The 24,306-nt window shown below is 41.3% G+C and overlaps 1 protein-coding gene across 2 annotated transcripts in view; it reads right to left on the bottom strand.

The window, feature by feature from the left end:
* The window catches only part of pip (heparan sulfate 2-O-sulfotransferase pipe), a 159,281-nt gene that overhangs the window by 53,936 nt on the left and 81,039 nt on the right, over positions 1–24,306 (bottom strand). Inside the window, exon 3 of one of the 2 annotated variants that reach the window (XM_072301859.1) lies at positions 23,121–23,170. The exons of the other annotated variant lie outside the window; for it this stretch is intronic. The gene's annotated coding sequence lies outside the window, so the exon portion shown is untranslated. The remainder of the gene's footprint in view (positions 1–23,120; positions 23,171–24,306) is intronic. 2 annotated transcript variants of the gene reach the window in all.

A 24,306-nucleotide genomic window follows, 5' to 3' on the forward strand; every position in this document is an offset into this window, starting at 1 on the left:
CGCCAAATAAAAAGCCTCATCATCGCTTCATCGCGATCTAATCAGATCCGTGGATGATTCCATCGCGGACGAAGCAGCGAACGCGATCACTGTTTTTGGCCTGCTTTCTTTCTCACTCGGATTGTGTCTGCGCCTCTGAGGGGGTGTTTCCGATTACCTAACAGTCAAGACCCAAGAGGCGTTTCTTTGCATCAAACTATGTTGGAGGAATGAATTCTGTATAAAGACAGATTGAAAGCCCTCGGAATTGTTCTCATCATTATCTCAAACTCAAAATTGGACCTCGCATAATAGTGTGTTCTATGCGTGAGCGTGAAACCTACACATGGATCTAGTGCTCTAAATTTGATTTGCAATATTGCAGTGAGCTCAAATTTACACTCGATATACATGTATACATCAGCATGAAATTTTCAACTAAAAGCTATCCAAACAATCTGCAGTCTTTGTAGACCTGATGAGTGTCTGCATTACGACGTTATCACTTCTGAGTACAAAAGTATTCTTTCGAAAATATTTGGGATGGAGCTAGTGACATGCATAGATACCAGAACGACATTTTTCATGACCTCCATTCAAATGCCATGACTTTCTGAAGTTTTTGCTTAACTAACCTCCATTAAAACTTCTAGTGAAGGAAATCAGTACATGGAATTTTGTGAGGAAAAAACAAAATAGATACTGCGGGTAAACAAAAGACAAAGGTCGCCTCTTTTATTAAACCTTTTTTGAACTTCTTCTTCTTTTTCTCCCTTCCTGTCCTTTTCCATCCCTTTATACCCTCATTATCCAATTCTCTCCTCTCGCTCCCTAGGTATACCTCTTTCCTCCCTTTTTTCTCTCTTTTTTCCACTTTCTCAACTGTCTCATCTGGAGACTTTAAATTCCAATCATTGACTTTTTTGAATACTGAACAATTTGCAATAATCAGTATTGACCAACTTTACGAATATTTTGCAGCAGCGTGGAAGATACACCGGTATCACATATCGTCGCTCCTCTGACCGGGAGCTGTGGGAGCCATTTGAGCTTCGGGTGTACCTCAATTTCCACGTGAACCTTGTTTCACATAAGATCCCATGCTTTCTGGGGCTCATTCCTAAATTTCGATACGTTCTTACGTCTGAGCAGCGACAATTTTAATAGTAAAAGTAATTTTGGTTAAAGTTCCTTATGTTCAAAACAGAGTGCTCAATATGACGCGTGTTGCCGCTTGCTGGATAAATCCCATGATTCTTCGTCCTCCTGACATAAGGGCATAACTACACTCTGTATTGAACCCTAGTATCCGTACAATTTAACGTATTTCCGGGCTCATCTCGATTTGAAGTTACGCCGTTTTGCCAGCCGGACGACGAATTGCACGACACCGATCGACAAGAAGTCGCAAACGCAACGCGCGACGTACATACGCTGCCATGCTACGGAGAAACGCCGTATGATCATCCGAGATTTGCCAAATGTCCTCCGATAAAATGTTTATTTTTGAGGAAAGTTATGAATATTTTTCCTTTAAATTTTCAGAATCTTTAGGTGAAATTGCGTACAAAATTATCTGAAAAATTGGAAGAAAAATATTCATAAGTTGACCAGGAAATTTGTGTTTTATCAGGGGAAATTTTGCAACGCCTGAAGGTTCATACGCCGCTCTTCCTTAGTACGGCAGTACTGACCACTGCCGATGTGTTTTAATTGGGGCTTCTCTGCTCTAGCGCTGCACTAACGGGACCCCATCGCCGAACGTCCAACGTCCAACGTCCGTCAACAACCACGTTCGCATTCCCGGCACAGCCACGGCGCGAGCCACTCTCCGCGAGGCCGCGCCCCCTCCCATCATCCAAGTCAAGCTAATTATGAAAATATTTCGGGAGATCGGCATAATCACCGCCGCATTGCTGCCGTGCTAAGGAAAAACACCGTATGAGCCATCAAGCGTTGCCAAATTTCCTCCGACAAGTCTCGAATTTCTGGGAAAATGTGGAATATTTTTCTTCAGATTTTTTGGAGAATTTCGTTCGTAATTTGATCTAAAGAGTCTGAAAATGTCAATGAAAAATATTCATAACCTTCTTCAAAAATAGATATTACCTGAGAGGAAATTTGGCAACATTCGAATGCTCTTGCGGCGTTTTCCTTAGCACGGCAGATTGTCTGTCGCGCGAAACCGAAAAACGAATTACGGCCACATGTCCGTACATCGCACATTGGATCGAGATGGTCGAGAATATTTACGCACAAAGGAAATTTCAAGTGACAGCGGCATTTTTGGCTTGTGCGCTGGGGAAGTTCTTCCTTTCACTGAAAAAGGGACAAAATCCCATTGTTTACCTATATTTTATTTCTTGAAAATGGTTTCTTTTGGTACTTCGCCATGATGCATGAGGCTTCCGTCGAAAAATCATTTTAAGAATTCGAAAGCTTTACTATAGGCGACTGGTCCAGGTTTGACATCAATGGCTACAGTACGAAACCAAGTATCTTTGTTTACGACGTTGCAGACTTCCTTTCATCCTTACTATTTCTTTGAAAAACTAGACAACGTAATACCTTGAAAACTGACTTGATTTTACTTCTGTGTTCTCAGAATATTCTGCCTTACTGTCAAGCTAAAAAGTTGGCTTGTTTCTTTTCGGAAAAATCAAATAGAAGCGGAAATTCTGAAACACTGCAATGGAGATACGTGGTTTTGCACTTTAGCCATCGATATTATAATTAACCGCACATTAAGGTTACTTTGTGTTCTACTTCCCACATTAACACAAAATGTCGGCTCAGGGTTCCCATTCCATGGTCGTCAAAAGTTCCGAGATTCGGAACTTCCAATTTCTCCCTCTTCATGACCGTCAAAAGTTCCGGGGATTCTGTTTATATTTTTTCAAAAGTTCCGGAAAATGCAAAAGATCCGGAAAATTTTGGGAATTTTAAAAGTTCCGGGAAAAATTTAGGAAAACCTCAAAAGTTCCGGAATTCGGCATTAGCTCCGGTAAATGGGAGCACTGTGTCGGTTACTTTTCCTCACTGTGCGTCTGGTCGCAAAGGCGTTGTTGATGGGTCTTATCGGCGCGCTAAATGCGATAAACACCTCGAGGCGAGTTTCCCCTAACTCAGATCCCGATGTGCGTCGGGGACCCCGGACCATTAACCGCTCGTAAAATGTAATAGTTTCATTGTGCGCGGATCAAAGAGGTGTCAACCGGTTCCTCATCTCGTTGCTTCTGGCAGTACGGCCGCGCGCGTCGTGGTGAAGCGTGTGCTAGTTACGGCCGTTTACAAATTGGGTACAAGTTCCATTAGCGAAGTCCCGAGCTTTGTGCGAATGGGAATGTAAAAGCTGCGGGTCAGAGGAGGAATTTGAACCTGATGCTCCCAACAGGAGGCAATAAATGCAGGCGGGGGCTGCACTGCCGTGCTGAGGAAAAATTACGAATGGACATTCGAATGTTGCCAAATGTTCTCCGGTAAAATGATTATTTTTGAGGAAAGTTAAGACTATTTCCCCTTGAAATTTTCAGGAGCTTCAGGTAAAGTGGACCACTATGCACAAGGTACAAATTTAAGGATTCTGATACATGTACCTTAACCAGAATTTCACGTAAAATACGATTCTTACATCGAAAATTACCGAAATTATTTCTTATCTAAGATATTAACGTTTCTATTTAACATTGGAAAGGGCAATTTGAATTGCCGGATCACACGAAACTCAATACTCTACGTGAGTTCAATCGCGTACTACAACGGTTTCGGAAGGCCTCTCAATCCAGCACTGTTCATTTCCCACCCTGTGTTGTTCAAACTATCAACAACTTGCTACTGCTGAGCCAAAGCGTCACGATTGAGGCTGCTAGAATTTCATATTCGAGAGTGTCATGGTAATTGTTAGTGTGCGATTTGACTCAGCACGTATAGACCATTGAGTTTTCAAGAGAGGGATGTTTGAATTCACGCGTCAAGAAACATTAAATATATTGATTATGAGTTAATTTCGGTCATTTTCGTTGCGCTAATCGTGTTCTACGTAAAATTTTAGTGATGAAACATGTATCAGAATGCTTTAATGGCACTACCTTGTCTAGTGGTCCATTGTGAAAAAAATTATCTGAAAAAATGGAAGGAAACAATTCATAAATTCACTTCACTGGAAAAAAAAACACATTGGATCTAAAGTCCAGACTCTTGAAAACATTGAAAAGAAAAAACACTCTTGATTCAATCGAACTTTTGCTTGAATCAAAACGAAATCCGCTCAAATTAAGAGGCTTGGTTCTTGATTTAAGCTAGATTCTGATTGAATCAAGAGTACTTTTTCTTGTCGATGTTTTTAAGAGTCTGGACTCTAGATTCAATGTGTTCTTTTTTCTTGTTGGAAATCCGAGTTTTATCGAATAAAATTTGGCAACTGACGAAGGTTCATACGGCGTTTTGCCTTAACACGGCAGTGCACCAGTCCTCGCGACGCCACAGATGGACAGGGAAACGTTTACTCTGCCGCGATAGCGAAGAGAGTAAGTGCATTTCTGTACGAGCCATGGTTAGCACATGATTTTATGTGTCTCAAGGTTCATCTCAGCGTGCAGTTACTGCTCTCTTCGCTATCATGGCATTGGGTGCTTCTCTCCGCACCCATGCGAGAGGAGCACGAGAGAAAACAAACATACTCTCAGTGGTTGGTTCCTGGGAGCTGTCAACTCGCCACACGTCATTTGGATGGCCAATTTGAAAAACGGCACGTGTCCATCGAGCGTTCCTGAGATCCTACGACTTTGCCGCTCGTTTAATTAATACCGCATACAAATTAACTTTACTTGGCGGAGAATACTCAGGAAAAGTTTTTACTTTCGTTTTCACAATGACAATGATTAACGGCTTACGGCTTAACAGCTTAAACTTTCGTAAAAAATTTGGCTCAAGTTAACTGCATCTACGGAGTGAAAAATTTCCATAGTTGAAAATCTTAGTAACGCAAAATGGATCGCATTTAGCGAAAAGGAATACCAGCTTGATTACAGTGTTTTCAAAATCGTGAATTTTCTTCGTTCCTTTTAAAAAGACTGAATATGCGTACAGTATTAAATAATTTACACGATTATTTTCCCTTAAAATTGACAGTTTTTTTGATGGGAAACATTTTCCTACAAAACAAAAGTAATTTTCTACTCTGGAAGATTTTTTAGATAATTATGAAGAAGCAACATTTTTACAACACTGTAATTTTATTGTGCTGGTCCCTTTTTGCTAAATGCGATCGAAATAGCCTTATGCTTTAAAAAATAAAAAATAAATAAAAAAAAATAAAAAAAATAGAGGAAGAAAAGGTCATTTGTACATCTTTGAATTAGCGTGCACAAAATCTGAGGGTTACCCTTTTTTTAAAATTTTCTCTCTGAGCAGTACAAATGGTGTACGATTGAGAACAAATAATCTTTTCAATGGCTATACTTAAAGAGAGTTGTGCCCGTTCATTGATAATTGGGACTGGGACATAATATTGGCTTTAGAATTCTTTCCTTGGGTTTACAGCTTGGTTATAACTCTTCAACAAAGACAAACTGCGTAAAACCATAGAAACTATGGTAAAGCTTACGGTCCACCTAAGAATTTTGATACGTCATCATTTTGCGTCCGTAATGAAGCTAAAGGATGTAAGCTCTGACTGTTGTATTGTTTGCAAAATAACAACGTGTCGTTTGAATTTTTCAATGTAGCATTTCGCTGCCAAAATGGGACATTGTTTGAAATATTGCTTCATTCACCGGGACTTTTGCTTCAACTGGGATTGAAAAAAAAATCGAAAATAGCCACATTAGCAACGATTCGAAATCGAAGACCAGCCATAAAGATAACATATTGTGTGATTATTTTCTTGATTATTCGAGTGGATTTTGCTCACCCACTGTTAGTGCGAAAACCGCGCTACAGGGTGTAAAAAGCGCTCTCATTTTTCAAACTCGAACTGAAATGTGATAACATAGACATCAAAATATTGCAGTTTTAGTCAAAAATTTCATGTCCGACCTCTCTAATTGACTCGATCCACTGTGCGCCGGACGTTCGCCCGAAAGAAGGAGGAGGAGGAAGGGAAGTAAATAGAGGGAAGGAACGACGGAAGGAGAGGAAAGGACGCTTATATTATAATTGGTGGACGAGATGGACTCAAACTGCTCATTAGATTCTTTAAAATATTGAATGTTTTCTGAGGAAAGCCATCCAAACCACCCCTCCGCCCACCTCCCTTGTTCGAAGTGTCGGAATCTGCCTATGAGCCGTTAGCATCATCACTGGAAAAAAAACACACATTGGATCTAGAGTTCAGACTCTTGAAAACATTGATAAGAAAAAAGACTCTTGATTCAATCAGATTTAAGCTTAAATCAAGAACCAAGCCTCTTAATTCGAGCGGATTTCCTTTCGATTTAAGCTTAAATCTGACTGAATCAAGAGCCCTTTTTCATCAAGAACCAAGCCTCTTAATTCGAGCGGATTTCCTTTCGATTTAAGCTTAAATCTGATTGAATCAAGAGCCCTTTTTCTTGTCAATGTTTTCAAGGGTCTGGACTCTAGATCCAATGTGTTTTTTTTTTTCTAGTGCACCCAAGCAACGCTCCTGCCTTGTGTGATAATCAAGAGAATCGCAGCGTTTGTACTGGCAAGAACATCTCCCTTTGGAGACGCGAAATATTCCCCAGTCACGCCGACGATGACAGACAGCGATGGAACAACGCGAAGAAGCGCCACCGAACGCACTGGCGGAATTCCAGGAGGCGGCGCGGGCGGCTGAGATGCAAAGAGCCGGCGAGCATGAAGACATTAAATGTCACTTAGAGTGTGCAATTTGAGATAACGAAGAATGATTTATCGTCGGTGGTGATTTCGTAGCATGACCATTCATATTCGAGCGGGTGATGAGTGAGCGCACGCGCGGGGCGTAACGCCAACTCAATTGTCCGCTTCACGCTCCGTGCTGTGCCTCGGAAATCGGAATGCACCAGACACAGGAAACCCGTGTGGTCCAGCCGAATAAAGTTTCCGCTTTTGCAAAAACTCCGGTGGCTATTTTTCAAGTGATTTTTCCGCAGAATTGAATACCAATTGGGCGAAAATGAAAAAAAATAAAAAACAAGCGGGAAAGCTCTAATACGTAGGTATTACAGAAGCGCTCAGCAAAGGGAAAAGTACGGTACCCGAATTACAAGTACAGGATTGAAAGAAAAAGATGAGGCTCAAAAGCTGTTTTTCTATGGTAACGGTAACACATTGGCTGCGTCTTATGGAGGCGAATTTTAACAGATTCGGAAAAAGGCATCGTGCCATCGTGCATGACATTATGACAAAACAACTCATTTGGTGTGGTCATGTCCAGAGAATGGCAGGAGACAGGTTGCCGAAGAAGGTCCTCGATTGGGTTCCTCCTGGGAGAAGACGCAGAGAGCGCCCAATGAAAGGTTGGAGGTAGGGGATTGAAGCGGAAATGTTAAGGTGCTCAATGCCCCAAGATTTGTGGTTTGAAAGAGAGCAGTGGAGGTTAGGAGTCGTAGAGCGCGAGGGAGTGCTGTAAAGCGACTTATATGTATGAATGTATGTATGTATGGAAAAAGGCATCACCGGCGGAAAAAAGTTCGGATGAAAAGAACTCAAGTCCTGGACTTTCAGGCGTAATAATAATATAACTAAACTTCCCAGAAAAAAAAAAATTGGGAATGTTACTTATTTAATCCACTAATTTATATTTAATAACGTTAGAGGGGGTTTAAAGTACTAGTAGCAAGTAAAAAGAAAATTCTGAGAAATGCATACTGCAATTTGCTGTATTACTATTAAGTGAGTCTATGCACTTGGTGCACATGCACATTCGGGTTGATAATCTATCTAATCGGTCTCATAGTCATGTATGACAATAGATCTTCGGCTTGTCTCTTATTAATACTGACCCGCTGTCTATTTAGCGATTAGTGTCACGGACCCAAGTTTACCGTGCCACTCATTTCGATCCCGCTGACGCAATGCGTCACGAATGCCTCGCGGTATATATCTGAGAACCTTCTGGCGTTACTTCTCGTCGACCGGTGATGAAAATTAGTGTCTCGGGGATGGATTGAGCCGATTCAAGGGAATCTAGATGTCTCCTCATTATTCCGTGCCAAATTGGGTCATTGTCCGAGTTTTCGTCCGGTCATGCGACCGAACCCGCGGACTGTCCGCTGTTTCACTCTCCGTAGCAAGGTTGAGGCCCTTCCCCATGCGACTATTCTCGAGGGCCACCGTTGCGTCGATCCGCTACCGACCCGCAGAATTGTTGGACGTATTTCTGTCAAACGGAACCATGTGCATTATGACGTGAGCCCTGTTATGCATATATTCTTATGGGTCTCAGGGCTCATGTCTTAATGTACATAGTTCCATTTGACAGAGATACGTCCTATTGACTCTTACCGTTTTCGGATCCGATAACAAATGAATAATGAGTCAAGTGTGAGCGAGGACAGTCCGCGTAAGGAAGCTGTTACCAGTAGCTAGGAGTAGCACTGACGACAACTCCTTGGTGGCTACGATGAGGGGAAAAATGTCATTATGATCCATGTTACCGAAGAGAGTATGCGGTGAGTGCAAAAATTAAGTTTTGAGGAAAAGGACCTGGCAACGTATCAAGCCCACAACACTAGACAATTTTCTCCAAAAATCTTCATTCTTTGTGACTACCCCTCCCCCTACCCTGTGTAAATTTATGACCGTAACACCCCCCCCCCCCCCCATGAACCAGTCTAGTTGGCCAAGATAGACACGCCGCTGAACAAACTTTTCCTTTTCCGGTAGCTGGAAAGTCGAAAAACACACATGGAAGCTCGGAGACTTAAACGCAGCGGTAGAAAAGTAAACCATTTCATGACGTGATAGCGACCCATCCATGAAGAAGCCAAACTGTTTTTGAGTCCGCATTCTACCAACTATTTCAAACCGAGGATGAAACATCACGAAGAGACCTTGCAAAACTAGGCTTGCATATTATTAAGAAATTTGCCAGAGGACTCAACGGTGAGGCGTTTGAAGACAGGCGTGGTCCGCGGACCTCGGAGTGACGTCAGTTGCTCAATGGAAGGCGAGTTCTTTGAGAGTGGCACTGCACATCCGGCGCACGTCCGATTTCCGACCCATCCAATCACGTGCTGAGTTGTCGCATCACCCATCTAATGATCCTAGTTCCAAGGTTAACACCCACTACCGCCAGAAAACTTTTAGTTTGGTAAGTGAAAGGAAGGTGTAATAGCTCAGGGACTGTACAAAAAACATAAAAAACACAGAAAGAACACTAAGTCACAATCCGAGCGGGCCTCGGAGGGCCGCCAGATCGAGCCTCCGAGGCTCGATCGGAGAGGGTTTGACTATAGGAGAAAGCAAAAAACTCACCCTCCGAAGGGATGAAAACTTAGGAAATACTCACATTGTCTCAAGACGAAAAGCTAGCGACGCGGTCTCGACAACGGAAAAATCTTGGACCGAGAACTCCCACCAATCAGGTGCCGTCTAAGTACATATTTCATCAGGTATACTTATAAGGAGCTCAATATCCAACAAAATTAAACATACAATTACATTCATTCGTTTTGTTCCTCACTACCCATTACGTTGCATTTAATAAACTAAATGAAGTTTTTAAAATTGTGCGACCTCTGACAGTGGCGCCTGAAGCCGAAATGCATGAGGTTTATTTATTATTTTTTTGTTTGGTTATAAGACAACCAAGGTGATTTCCAAAACCTCCGCGCAGGCACCACAATCCTCAGAGAGATCTGCTGTAATATTACTGGTTACCCGTCGCTTTTTAGAATAATTTTAGTTAGCTTATAATGCTAACTAAAGCTAACACTATAAGCTAACTAAAACTCTTCCAAAAAGAGACGGGCAATTAGTAATATTACAGGGTGCCCGTCCCCCCCCCCTGAAGTTGATAAAATATACATTTTTAGCATATTCTCCGAAGGAAATTCGCTATTGCGTTTTGTCATTAGATCTTACTTCAAAACATTTATAGTTGCTCGTAACCAACACAATCCACCAGCCCCCAGAACACACTATTTATAATGTATCTATTATCAAAACACTAATCGATTAATTTGTGATCTTTAAGAGTAAATCCGATGTTAGCAACATTACTTGTAGCTGGCAACAGATCTCGTGTTGATTCCTTTGTGTGGCCTCCTTGCGAGAGACCGCTCTGATGCGCTTAGGCGGGGAGTTTCGCTGAACTTGGGTCACGTCACGAAAACCAACTTAACGTCACATCTGACAGTCGTAATGAGGGGAATGACGACTGTAAGCTGATTTGCACGACCTTATAACAATTCTCATCGGTGCAGTGAAAACGAGCTTTTCGGTACGCCCGCCAGCGCGGGAGTTCGATCGAGGCTTTCTCTGTATGGGTTCCATAACCGTCAGTGACCGTTCATTTTGTCCACGGGAGCGATATTCTCACTCGATCAACTCGAACGAGGAGTGGTCATGGAAGGCTCCGAGGCCAAGTAGCGCAAGTGCATTCAAAGCATGGCGATGGCTAAAGTCAGAAAATTCGCATCACCACTGCGGCGTTTCAAAATGTCCACGTTCATAGGCGGAAATAGGGGGGCGGAGGGGGTCCCGCCCCCCACAATGCTGCTCGGCCCCTTCCAAAAAATTTCAAGGACCCAAGCTACTATTAACTTTATGGTAAAAGGAATATGGAATGTAATGATTATGAGCTTAATCCTAATATAATCGATCAATGATGTCAGAAAAATGATAATTACTCGCAAAGAGAGCAGCTTCCTCCGAGTATGGAACGTGGGAGGTAGTTTGACTATATCCGGTGGTTTTTCGTGCATTTTAGCGCATTACTTGTTCTCATGAGAGTTAAATTAAGATGAATTAAATTAAACTCCACAGTAAGATATGATATTTCTAAAAACAAGTTAGCAAAATTTAATATTTAATTCCATTTAATTTGTTATTGAGAATGGCTTTAAATTGCTTTCAAGACGTTCCAATTTTCAAAAATTTTCCGGGGGAGGCTCCCCGGACCCCCCTCTGCAGCTGGGGGAGTCCCCCCAGACTCCCCTTAGCCCAAGTTCTATATCCTTCTGTGCCCCCCCCCCCCCCACAGAAAATTCCTAGTTCCACCCATGCCCACGTTCAATTTATTTTTAAGAACACTGACCGATCATGACAACGAGTCTGTTGCAAATTTCAGCTGGAGCAAAAAGAAGAGTCACGAGACATGGATTTCGACTTGAATTTTGGGGAGATTATATATGAGGAGAGAAATGTCTAAAGGTGGTTTTTTCACCTAAGCAATGTTTAAAATACATTCCTGACGTTCAATTTTGTTTTATTTTTCAGGAGGACATACAATAGCGTATTCGATACATATGCCAATTATTATATTTACAATCTAAAAATGTCCCTCGTCGGTTAAAAATTGAAAGTAAAAGCAGCAGGACGGAACGCATCTGATGAGAACAGAGACCTTTAATAATTAAACATGTTTCGAATGAAAGTTCCTTAGATAAGAAACTATCTTCATGTTGGCAATGGGCTTGACTTTTGCGTCCGATCCTATCTCAGCTGGAGAGGAAGAATGAAAGTCAACTCCCGTAACAGGTTTAGTTCGTTTCTGGCTTCAAATTCAGTGCGGGAATTTGTATCCGACGGACTGCGTCCAGTTCTACGTTTTATTTTTCAGAACTTTTGACCTTTCAAGACGGACGCGACGGAGCGAGCAATCTGCGGAAGGATAGAGCACGGCCAACTGGATCTGCCATGGATGAGGTAAATAATTATTTCCCTTGAAGCGCCCTCACGGCAGGGCTCACACCTCATACGCTAGGACCATCCTGGCAGCTGGAAGGAGAGAAAGGACGCAATATTGCCAAAAGTTCATGAAAGGAACTATTTATATGAAATGTCTTTTAATCGGGCAACATTCAACGTCAATTTGTGTGGAGCACGTTGGGGGGGGGGGGACATGTTGGGGCATAGAAAATATCGGTTGCCAAAATGCAAAACCACGCATCTTCATTTCGGTTTTTTAAAATCTGACCTTTTTTTTCATTTTCAAAATAAACTTCAAGGAAATAGGTCTCAGTTTGATCCGGCCATAGATCAAGCTTCTTCCGTCTGATGGCGATCTTGCAAGTTGAATATAGTGTTTTTTCTCCATTTAAATCCATTAAAAATATCGATTTCAGATGAGGACAGCTGCCGCAGTAAGAATCGATTGTTTTCCATACATTTAAATGGAGGAAAAACAGAGTTGCCAACTTTCAAGAATCGCCATTGCCTCGGATCACCCTGTATTCTGATGCACCTTGCAATTATCAAACATATTTTGCTGCTGTCAGATAACTAACACTGGAAAAAAAAGTAGCTTGGATCTAGAATCTAGACTCTTTAAAAAATTGACAGGAAAAAAAAAAACTCTTGATTCAATTGGACTATTTGCTTGAATCAAAAGGAAATATGCCTAAATCAAGAGGCTCGGCTCTTCGATTCGAGGAAAAATCAGATTGAATCGAGAGTATTTTTTCTTGTGAATATTCTTAAGAGTCCGGACTCTGGATCCAAGCGATTTTTTTTCCAGTGAAATAGACTCTAAAACGGAGAAGCAGTTAATTTTTAAGCATTTCCTTGTGCGGACCTCAGCGGACAATGAGGACGAAGCCTCGGGCCCATTCTCGTTAACTTGACCAGAAATCCTCCTCGGTGCAACGGTATACGCGCAAAGGCTTTGATCCTGATCGGGCCTCGTGAGAATAGCCAGAATACCGCGGTTGGCGTTCCTCGGTTCCCAGATCGAGTTTCTTGCCAGGGTAACCGTTAGCAAAGGTGGCGACGCGATACTGCAACGACCCGGCAGTCACAACCTCGCAACCGGCAACCGGTCCGGACCAGATTCAGCATCAGCGCACGGTTTTGCGATCAGGTTTCAGCGCATCGCTGCATCGTCGAGCCTCTTATTCAACTTGCCTTACGTCGCTCTATACTTTGCGCTGTGCTCTAGAGGAGGGCTATCGATACGGACCGAAATCATCCCGATCCCGGAACATCGATATTATGCCGTCGACGACGTAGATTGGGCCTCTGGTCAAGGTATGGAAGAGAACACTGCACTACGCAACGCCCTCTCTCTTCAAAATTCTTGGCGATATGGCCTGCCTCAAAAGATATCAATGGACCACTATACAAGGCACGAAGTTAAGCACTCTGATACATGTTTCCTGGCCAAAATTTCACGTAGAACGAGATTTGTGCAACGAAAATTACTGGAATAGACTCCTTATTAAGATATTCAATGTTTCTTGACGTGTGAATTCAAACCCCTCACTCATAAAATCACATTTCACACATTTTCAGACTTTTTGAATCAAATTAATGGAGATGTTGCATGTGTGAGGAATTTGCGATTTGAACGTTGATTCATATGTAAAAGTTCGCGAGAAACACGATGGTGCCACTGGTTTTCTCTGAAATCATCCCCAAGCTCAAAAAAGCTCTCAAGTGAGGCCAAAATGGAGGGGATATCCCACGCTATCCTGAGAGTCCACCTCTACATCAAGTCAAACCCTCCATGCAAAGATAGGGAGCAAATACATTGACAGCCACTTTATTTGGTGACTCTAAAACTGAAAACACGGCAACCCTGCTAGTATATTTGCTCCCTATCTTTGCATGGAGAGTTTGTGTTGATGTAGAGGTGGACTCTCAGGATAGCGTGGGATATCCCCTCCATTTTGGCCTCACTTTGAGAGCTTTTTTTGAGCTTGGGAGATGATTTCAGAGAAAACCAGTGGCACCATCGTGTTTCTCGCGAACTTTTACATATGAATCAATGGTCAAATCGCAAATTCCTTACACATGCAACATCTCCATTAAACAAAATTACCTGAGAAATTGGAAGAAAAATATTCACAAATTTTCTTGATAATTAGTGATTTGTCTAGGAAAATTTGGCAACGCCTGCAGGCTCATACGGCGTTTTTCCGTAGTACGGCAGCATTGTCATTTTCCAAAATCGCGCGGCGTGAGGTTAATAGCCCTATTTTTCTTCGGCACACCGTACTTTCCTACGCTGCAGGCATAAGGGCTAACTGCGCTTCAACATGAGCTCTATCCTCCGTAAAACTCCATGCTTTGTAAAGCTCACTTGAAATTTGAGTTACACCTTGACGTCTACAGAGCGACAACTTAGGAATACCCAGCAGGTGTCGCTAGTCGAGTCTAACTGAACGCAGTTCGTATTGAATTCTTATTGTTCGTAATTAGTGTCGAAGCGAATTGACTATTCGACGCAGCAGCGACCATTGTCGACGGATAATTAGCAATTATGCGTTCTGTTTACTCGCTGAAAGCTCCGAGTAATTTTGTCCCCCTATTCTTCCTGTCAGGCGCGCTTAAGTTCACGGCTCCCGAAAACAAAAGGAGCTGCAAACAGTGATACCGTTATTTTGTTGAATTTTGACGTTTGGGAGACGTCCGGTAGCGAGAGAGTAGAAACCAGTTCATATGGTTCAATGTTCTCTATTTCTGTTTTTGACCACGCGGGAAACAATGGACGTCGGCACGCGCCTTGATGTCCCAAGAATCCGGGAAATTTTTCAAATCCTTTCCTGTCCTCGTTGAGCCACATTTTCAAGAGGCTAGCAACGCGCCGTTCCTTAAGGAGCAAATCGATAGGACCTGTGTTGTTGTTCAACTTTTTGTCTAAGTATTCGTTTAATGTGGAAGCAAGTTAGTTGACGGTCCTCTGCTGAATTCCGTTCCACCACGAAATGCACAAAAGAAGAATTAACCTAACCGCATTTCACGTTGACTAATTTCCTCTCAAGGTTTGTTTTCTTAACTGAGAACAACCAAAGAATGTGCCTTGAATCTATCTATTAATTTTTTCTGGATTGAGTAGAATTATTGAACAGATTCCGAGTCAAAACTTTTGCTCAGTTTTTTTTTTCTAATAAGTAAAACATTAGAGGGATTGAGACAAAGTCAGATTCAGTGTGGTTGCTTCTCATCAAATACTAAACACCTCGGATAAAATAAATATATCGCTCATATTAGTTGCAGAAGAGTTCCATAGTATGAAGGATTAAAACCAAAGGTGGCAAGAGGCTAGTGAAGGGCTATTGTTTGTCTCTGTCTAACATCTATCGTGGTAAGGATGACATAATCGTAGAATGGAAGTATGGTAAGTCTACCAATACACGTATTAATTCCTGTACAGATGAATTACAAAGATTATTTTTTATTTAAAAACTTGCATACGAACTCAGTATGCTGTGTAGACCGATGATATTGCAATAAAGGGGGAGGGGGGGGAATTGATAGAGGGGGACATTCTTATTTTAATTTTTTATTGGCTTTGTGTTCTTTTACCACTTTTTAGTAACACATCAACTTTTACCTCGTAACAGCGGTAAAAGACAAGAATACGACGGAAACGTGGATGATCAAATCAGAAATTACTTCTGTGTGGAGGCATAGAGGGTTCAATCAACTCAACTGCATTTCTGGGTCTTTAGGTTAGGTAGAAAAAGGGGAAGAGCAATTTTTAAATTTTGGGATGACCAAGACCGAGTGAACCTAATCACTCAGAGAGACAGAAAAAATGGAGGAATTGCAATCTAAGTGGCTATTGCTATTTTCGGCGCCCGTAATGACTGAATTATTTTATCACTTAACAGTTTAAAGCGGCCGGTAATTTTATGGTTGAGTTGGAATTGAATTCAATCTGGTCAGTAGCACTCGTGCACGAAGTGTGATGCCGCCAAATTTCTTTGAGTAACATTTCCACTATCACACATGGTATTTCACTCTTGCTCGGGGAACTTCCTCTTTATTCCTAATATTCGAGGGATTTTGTAGCCAGCTAATTTCCTTCTTATTTCCAGAGCATCTTCTCTCCATTTTCTTTCATCAAATTGTGAGTTTCTCTATCCCTTGGTGTTCACTCATCTTCTACTCAGCTAATGACGTGTTTAGAACCTGCATGAGTAAATAGCATGCGATTTGTTTTTCTTCTAATGAGCTATAACAGATCCTAAAATGATCAACTCCTCATACGATCGAGTCAGTCATGTTTCACCTAGGGCTGCCGTGAAAATTTCCCAGTAAATTCGGTTTGTATTGGTGGAAACTTGGCAACGTCTGAAGACTCATGCGATGTTTTTTCTTAGCACGGCAGTATGCGAGGACGTACTTTTTGTGCCCTTCGCGACGGGCCTGGTTGCACTCGAAATTCATCGACAACTTTCGAATCAGTTTCAGCGAATCGCGATAAGCTATACACAGATTGCAGCCACCGGTCAGCACCTAGTAAAAGGTAGGAACTAAGATGAAAGGCGGTTTCGCGGGAGTTGGCAGATTTCTACGAAAGACGCTGACTCCATTCCTCGAGCCTGTCCGTGGCCGTGCGTAACGGACATGAAGCAAAATCTGACAACACTGTCGTGATATCCGCAATTTTGCGGGCGGGGCACAGATTTGCACGCTTGATCCCGCGGGATGTCCATATACTGCCGTGCTAGCTAAGGAAGAACGGCGTATGAACATTCGAGAGTTGCCAAATTTCCCCTGACAGAACATGTTTTTTCGAGGAAAGTTATCGTGCTTTTCCTTTAACTTATCAGATGTGATAGATTGAATTTCGGACGAAACTGTCCAAAAATTTTGAAGAGAAATATTTACAATTTTCCCAGTGAAGTCAATTTTTGTTGAAGGAAATGTGGTAACATCTGTAGGCTCATACGGTGTTTTTCCTTAGGTCGACAGCATACGAGGATATTCCACCGATGGAGGGACGGGTACAGGGTATGAGTGAGAGCCATAGGGTGTGGGTGCGGAAGCCCTTTCATCTGAACTGCGCGCAGTGGCGTGGCGTGCTTTGCGATATATCGATTGTTATGCCATTTAAACCTGTGGTGACTAATCGATTATTGAGGTGTTCGCTGCGAACACCCTGTTTATCGATCCTTTTCTATAGGTTTAAATGGCATAACAATCGATACATCGCACAGCACGCCACGCCACTGACTGCGCGATGTGAACGGTTTTCGAGAGGAATTCTGCTCATATTTTATAGAAGTGAAGGAGGTAACGTGAAACATTGTCCACAGACTGGCAACGCAGGAGGCAAAAGGAGAGGTGCACTCACGCATATTAGATTATCGATTTTATTGATAGAAATTATATGGATACGACATGAGCGGTAATTTTCGCGGTGCTATCGTAATGGATTCTGAAATATTAGACATTAATTTATTTTAAGGGGCATAAAGCACGCCTCCGGGTATAATCCTCTGACTTAAGTTTTCCTCTTTAAGGTTTTGACCTTAAAATTAATAAAGTATTTTAAAAATAAATAAAAAAATTCTTTGGGTACTATTTTTTTTCCTTGACTTCCCATTGGTTTCAGTCACTCCCGATAAACTGCTTTGAGTGTTAGTGCAATGTATTTAAAAACGACTATCTCTAATTAGCTACACCTTCTCTTTGCGGGAGTTAATTTTGGAATCCCCCGTTGGGTAGAGGGAGCAGATATTCATAATTGTCACAACAGTGCAGACACTACCTTTTTCAAACTAAACGGTCAATTAGAGGGTGGGTCAGGGTTAAGTGGCCAATAGCGTGTAGAAGTAGCGTGTTCTATGGGTCAAAATAAGACATTTTTTCCCTTTCTTTTCTTTTTCATTCGCCTATTAACAACTGATGACCAAAAAGTTGGGAAATAGGTTTAGCAATCCAAAATTAATTTACAAGCACTCACACTGTCAAAAATGTTTCAGTGAGATTTTGTGCCGGAGTCTATACAACGTCCAAAAACCCCGAGGGATGTTTGAATGCGGAGCGGAATGTATTCTTCTTACGGAGTGATTCACACTATTACGGAGCAGAATCTACTCTTTTTGCGGAGTGTCAATTAGACCGCGTTCAGCAGAAAGAAACCGAGCCAAATAGCAATTGCACAATTTAACTGGGCAATTTAATTTTTTACAAGAGAACGTTTGTGCGGATTCCTTTAAAAACTTTAAGGAATTTGCTTCGTACTATGCAGAAAATTCACTGAAAATTGCACAACAAACATCCGCAACGACAAAAATCCGCCCGACCGTTTTCATGTGAAAAATCAAATCGTCCCATTAAAGTAGGCAAGGCTTGGTTCCTTCCTGCTTAACACGGTCCAATTGTCATTCGTTTTGATGGTACCGATTCCATTTCGTATTCATATCGCTCGGGTTTTTTTTGGGCGCTATATCGACTCCGACACAAAATTTCACCCCTCGATTTTTAACAGTGCACCCCGGGCCCCCGGCATCCATAAATCATCATTAAGCGAAATTTTGTTGATTTCATGCTCAACATGTTGCCTATCAATCATCACCATTACGCAAAAAAAAAAGCGTACACCACCAATAATTTTTGCCTCCCCCGATTACATTCCATAGGCTGTTAATCTATGTTGTCTCTGAACCCAGCACTGATTGTGAGAGAGGAACCGATCCGATGGAAATGCACGGTAGTAGTACAACAACAGAATGACATGAGGATAGCGTGTAGCGTCTGCCGCGCTATGGGAAAACGCCGTATGATCCTTAAGGTTGCCAAATTTCCCCTGGGAAATCACTAATTTTCAGGCAAATTTTGGAATATTTGTCTACCAATTTCTCAGATAATTTTGTCCGTAATTTGATCTAAAACTTCTGAAAATTCTAAGGAAAAATATTCAAAATTTTTCTCAAAAATAAACATTTTATCGGAGGAAATTTGGCAACTATCGAATGTTCATACGGCGTTCTTCTTTAACATGACAGTATTACTCTATGCCCCTGTCCGCTTCTCTTCTCTGCAAACGGGAGTCGCCCACAGATGATTGCCATTTTATGGACTGTCCATATTTATTGTCCGGAGTAATTACTTTCTCCTGGCCGGGACTCTTCTTGCCGATCTTGCTCTGCTTGTCTCCATCTCCAGATCGCGGGCTGACCCCGTTTGTCCCGTGGCTATGATCCTCCCCTCCCCCCCCCCTTAGCCCCACCACCCCCGCCTCCGTTGGCATATGCTCTTTTCCTGGTGCTTTAATACGTACCTTCTTGAGTGATATGCACCGGGGCTGGTCGATGGTCGTACGACGAGTCCGTAACGAACATTAGTCGCGTCCACGTCCCGCCGCACAAGGGCAAAAAAAAATTGAAAGAAAAACATCGATTCATTGATAAATTGCATTATTGCATTATATAATAATCCAGGTATTCTCATAGTTTTTAAGTCCTTTCCAACATACTTCAAATAAAAATTGTTCAACAGCCACTGATAATAGACCTGGATACACGCTCAAATTTCCGTCAATTCCCGATCAAAATGATGACAAAAATGGCGGTCAAATTTTTGCAGGCCGCAATTGGATGGTAGATGGTGCGCACCAGTCACCATTTGATCGGAAATTGATGAAAATTTGAGCGTGTATCCAGGCCTAATGAAAGTTTTTTAAAATGAGTATTCCTTTTAAGGGGTTATCCTCAAAGGTTACTATTTGAAACTGACCACGACAAAAACATTTAAAGGGGAATTTCCAATAGACTAACAGACAAGATACAAATTTAATCATTCTAATACATAATTATAAACCAGTATATCAGGTGGGACCAGACCATAAAACTTTGAGGTAGACGAGGACCTCTTTTAGAAATTTCAAAGTTCGCAATATGTTTTCGTTTTCGTTTTGCATTTTTCGTAGTGGAAAACCATTATAATCTCTTGCAAGGACCTACTAATAAAATTTAACAGTTAAATTTTGATCCAGATTCGTAGCAATTGTTCTTTTAACAATGCTACATCAAAGTTATTTATAGTCAAGATAAAATTCACACGGCACCTTCCCAGGAGAATGAGCTCTTTAAGGAACGGTTAAATGATACAGCCCCAGAACACCGAAGGGCTTCGAAGGATTTTTGGCTGTTGTTTTCAGGAGGACGGTGGGGAAAACTGCGATCTGGGCCCACTGTGAACTAGGTGGGACGGAGCAAGTCGACAACTTTCTCTGCGAAAGATCTATCGATCGCCGAACACAAGTGTAGATGAGGCAAAAGTTCACAGCTTTGGTGCTACCACGCTCTCTCGCTTTGAGCCGGTAAAGCTCTATTAATCCTGATCGTCGTGCGTCCGGCTTAAATGATGGAGACTGCCTCATTGCGATACCGGTCCCGTTTTGGCGTTTTCGCTCTCTGAGATGCCACATAAAAAATCGCTCCAAGAGTCATGAAAAATTTTCAGCACTTAAAAGAACTTGGCATTCGAAATTGTGACTGAAATAATGCGTGCCTCTCACAAGTAGAAACTTTGATTGCATGCTATAATAAACCTATAGGCAGAGTAAAAAATTGTGTACTCTAATTCATGATCTCTCGTGCGAATGTCACGTTTACCACGCCAGTGCTGTTAGAAATTTCCGAATTAAACTCTTTTTTGAGAAATCAGTTGATTCAAAATCTTCTCTGGTTATGGCGGCTAGAAGACTTAATTTTAGAGAATTACAGAATTTAAAATATGAGTATGAAACTTTAAAGGTTTGAGAAGCTGAATTTATATTTATAGATAGAATATGGCAAGTATTTTTTTCCAATAATCTCTGACAAAAGACCCCTACAAGGAACTACTCTGTGAGGATGAGGCTAACTGTACCACTTTAATCAGTAGTTCACGTAAGCCTCGCAGACGTCTGCCAACGCGAGACGTGAATTAGCCGCTTCCAATGAGCGCAAATTAATAACTTCGAGTGTCACGATGATGCCAAGTTACAACGTTACAGAGGTCTTAACTTTGATATCTATACTCTTATAGTATAAATTGTTTTCAGAAGTAAATGCGAATACACCCCTACAACAAGTCTTGAGAGACTTTAACGCCTGGGTAGGAAAGTCAACCGGTAAGAGATTAGTTTTATTCAGTGTCCTTGCTCGTTTTTATTAGACTGAATTGTCATTGGAAAAGATATTGATAGTGCTTCTTTACACCTTTTTGTGTACTTAAAATTTTTAAGTTATTGAACAAACCTATAATAAGATTATTATTTTAAAATGTCATACCCTCGTCAGGAATATCTGAAACATTCTCCATCGTGACAACTGGTTAGTTATGCTCCAATCATACAGCCTCGATTTGATGAAATCAGTTTATAGAACAGTAAAAAATGACAAGATCTGTTCAAACATAAAGTTTACATACATACATATAAGTCGCTTTACAGCACTCCCTCGCGCTCTACGACTCCTAACCTCCACTGCTCTCTTTCAAACCACAAATCTTGGGGGATTGAGCACCTTAACATTTCTGCTTCAATCCCTTCCCTCCAACCTTTCATTGGGCGCCCTCTGCGTTTCATAAGGTAAACATAAACTCTGCGTAAACATAAAGTTTCCACTTCCCAAATTTACGGAGATTTCGCCCCACAAAAAAGATGGCGTATGACGTCATCCAACACGGTGGTTCATATCTTGGTTTCCTTCGCCTCGATTTCAACCATGTCACACCGTAATTTTCGAAGGGCCATAACTCTGTCAATATTGAGGCTGTATAGGAACTAGCCGGTTGAACTCTCATTGTTTTTGCTAATCTATAAACTCGAACCATCAAAACGCGATTTTGTGTGCAGCGCAACTGACCCATTACCAATGGCTTGTCTGTACTGAACATATTTTTTGAAACTGTGATAGTTGGAAATATTTTAATTTCCAAACAGTCTGACAAGAGTGTTTTCAAGCATGCGTAGTTGTGTGCGCTGCGGCTGACGGCTCTCTGCTCGTGCGGTCAGCGCCATAAGCGACAGTCAATCAGTTCGCCAGACCGGAAATCACTGGGCCGCAAAGCTGAATCACCGGAAAGCAGCTGATCTATCTGCTGTGTTACACTAATGATACTCGAAATTTGTCCATCGATCGTTGAATATTCTCAAAGATGATAAATTAAGGGACGGTAAATACCCGGTATTTTATAATTTTGGTGTTTGTTGTGTATATAACGGTTTACTTAACATTTGAATCTTTAATCAAATGTTATGATTTGGATAATCAAACCATGGAGTCCTTTTGAACAATTTTACCTTTGGTAATCCTAGTTTTACTAATTTACCTCGATCCTTACATTTTCAACATTTAGTATTAAAAATTAATAAGTGTTACTTTTAATCCTAATTAGCTCGATCCTTACATTTTCAGCATTTAGTATCAAAAATTAACAAATGTTACTTCTAATCCTAATTTTAGATAATTCAAGTGCTTCAAAATGCTTCTAAGAGCATCTGAGACCAAAGTTTAAATCGATTAAAATGCAAAATTCGTAACAAATAAAGAAAACTGCAGTCGTAAACTGAGCGAGAAGAGCGTGGACGTTGGACCGATGAATGTTTACCTAGCATCATGACTTGCAATATTGGTGCTTTGATGTAGGTGTGCTGTTTCGGGTGGTCCACTTGTAAGCGTTTAAGCTTGTTATTTGATAAACAAAGTTGTTTTCACTAAACCTCCTTGATCCGAGTTCTCGGAGTAGTCATATTTTAAATTGTTTCATCGGAGTAATCATAAATCGGGTGCTCGCGACCTCATGGAAGCGATGCATGCGCTTCTCGCGCGAGCAATTTGGGCTGTCGGAATCCGTAAGGATTAATTTAATTAAGGCCATTGTAACTTGCAGGCGGAAATCTTGTCTCCATATGTTATAAGAATTTGCACTGTGATGCAGCAAAAGCAGCGTACCGCGAGTTACGTATGAAAAATGAATCTGGATTGTGAAGGATCATGAGGAGTGAATTGATTTAATGTAGTGAGTTATTCGTAATATTAATCATTCATTGCAATGGTGCTCAGATTCTAGATGATACAGCACTGTTCTTAAAGAGCAAATTGGTACATGGCAAGATTGTTTTTTGTTTTTTGTTTTGTTTTTTTAGCAAATATTCTTCGCAATTAAGCTGTTTTTGTGGAGGGAAATTGTTTAAATGCATATTTTATTCTATTTAAAATCTGAACAAAGATGGAAGGTCATGGTAACAATGTAAAAGCTATATACATGATTAATCAAAAGAACCCCTGAATTCTGTTATTACTTACAGAAGCTTGTTTAATGTTGTCCTTGTTTGCACATAGAAAAAAGCTCTCACCTGAAAATGAAAGGAAAAACAAAATAATATTAATAAATTACTCTTAACGCAAGACAAATTTGTTTTAAAAGCAGTTTTAAGGATACAAACATTATGGATAATCAATACAATTCAAATGATATTTCGGTCTCATCTAAGCTTATTTTTAACCGCAATTCAAGATTACGTCATCAGACCAGAATCGAAAGCACACCAATTCTCTGGTAATTTACGTCAGAATGAACTTGCTAAGTCGGTCGCACATCAATCACAGGTCAGCCATCACTAACTCGCGAACAATGAGCGAACCTCATGCACAGATTTCGAGGGGGAGTGTGAATTACGTACGAGTATGATCCTTGGTTTCGTAATGCCTTAAATTTTTCACTGCCGCTCAGAACCCTCAATTTCTAACGTTTCATTGTATGTGTCCGAAACTCGCAGTGACAGTGACGGCAACGGCATTATGGCTTAGAGTTAAATATCCTGAGCGCATTTCTACATATCCAAAAAGTTGCAAGAATAACCCACTATTTAGATCCCATTTTGATTGATTGCGAGTAGAGACAACCACATGCTGTTATTGAACTTTCAACACTTACGCAATCAATTAATTGAAGACCGAAGTCTGAAATCGAATCGACCTTTGCATCGATTTGGAAATGACGGTTATTTTTTTACGATCCCTCATCGAACAAACGCTCACAGGGGGCGAGCATCGTCCCCCAATCAAAGTCGACAACAACACAATTTCTCCGCTCCTCAATGTTTAACGTTCGTCGAGCATCGGTTCGGTTGAGAAACCTGCGGCTGAAATCGAAACCGGATCCGCAAATTTGCAATTAGCGCCCTCATCTCACCTTCTCGGTGAGCGCATTTGCGTGCCGTAACAACACGCAATTTACGTTACGCTGCATTGTAAGGTGCGTCAAAAAATATTGGCTTGCCCGGCAGGAAGAGAATATGGACAACTCTAGAACCCACCAGGCGAGGCCTTTACTGGAACCTCCACGAACGAGGTTAAGCTATATTTCTAAGACCAAAATTAACCGAATAAATTGGGACTTCGATACAGCTGTTGAGTGTTTCCCATTAAAATTAAGAGGTATTGATGTATATTTTAATGAGGGACTATTGACTTCTTGATTGACATAGAT

This window comes from Bemisia tabaci, chromosome 1 (assembly GCF_918797505.1).
Source record: "Bemisia tabaci chromosome 1, PGI_BMITA_v3".
Classification (NCBI taxonomy): domain Eukaryota; kingdom Metazoa; phylum Arthropoda; class Insecta; order Hemiptera; family Aleyrodidae; genus Bemisia; species Bemisia tabaci.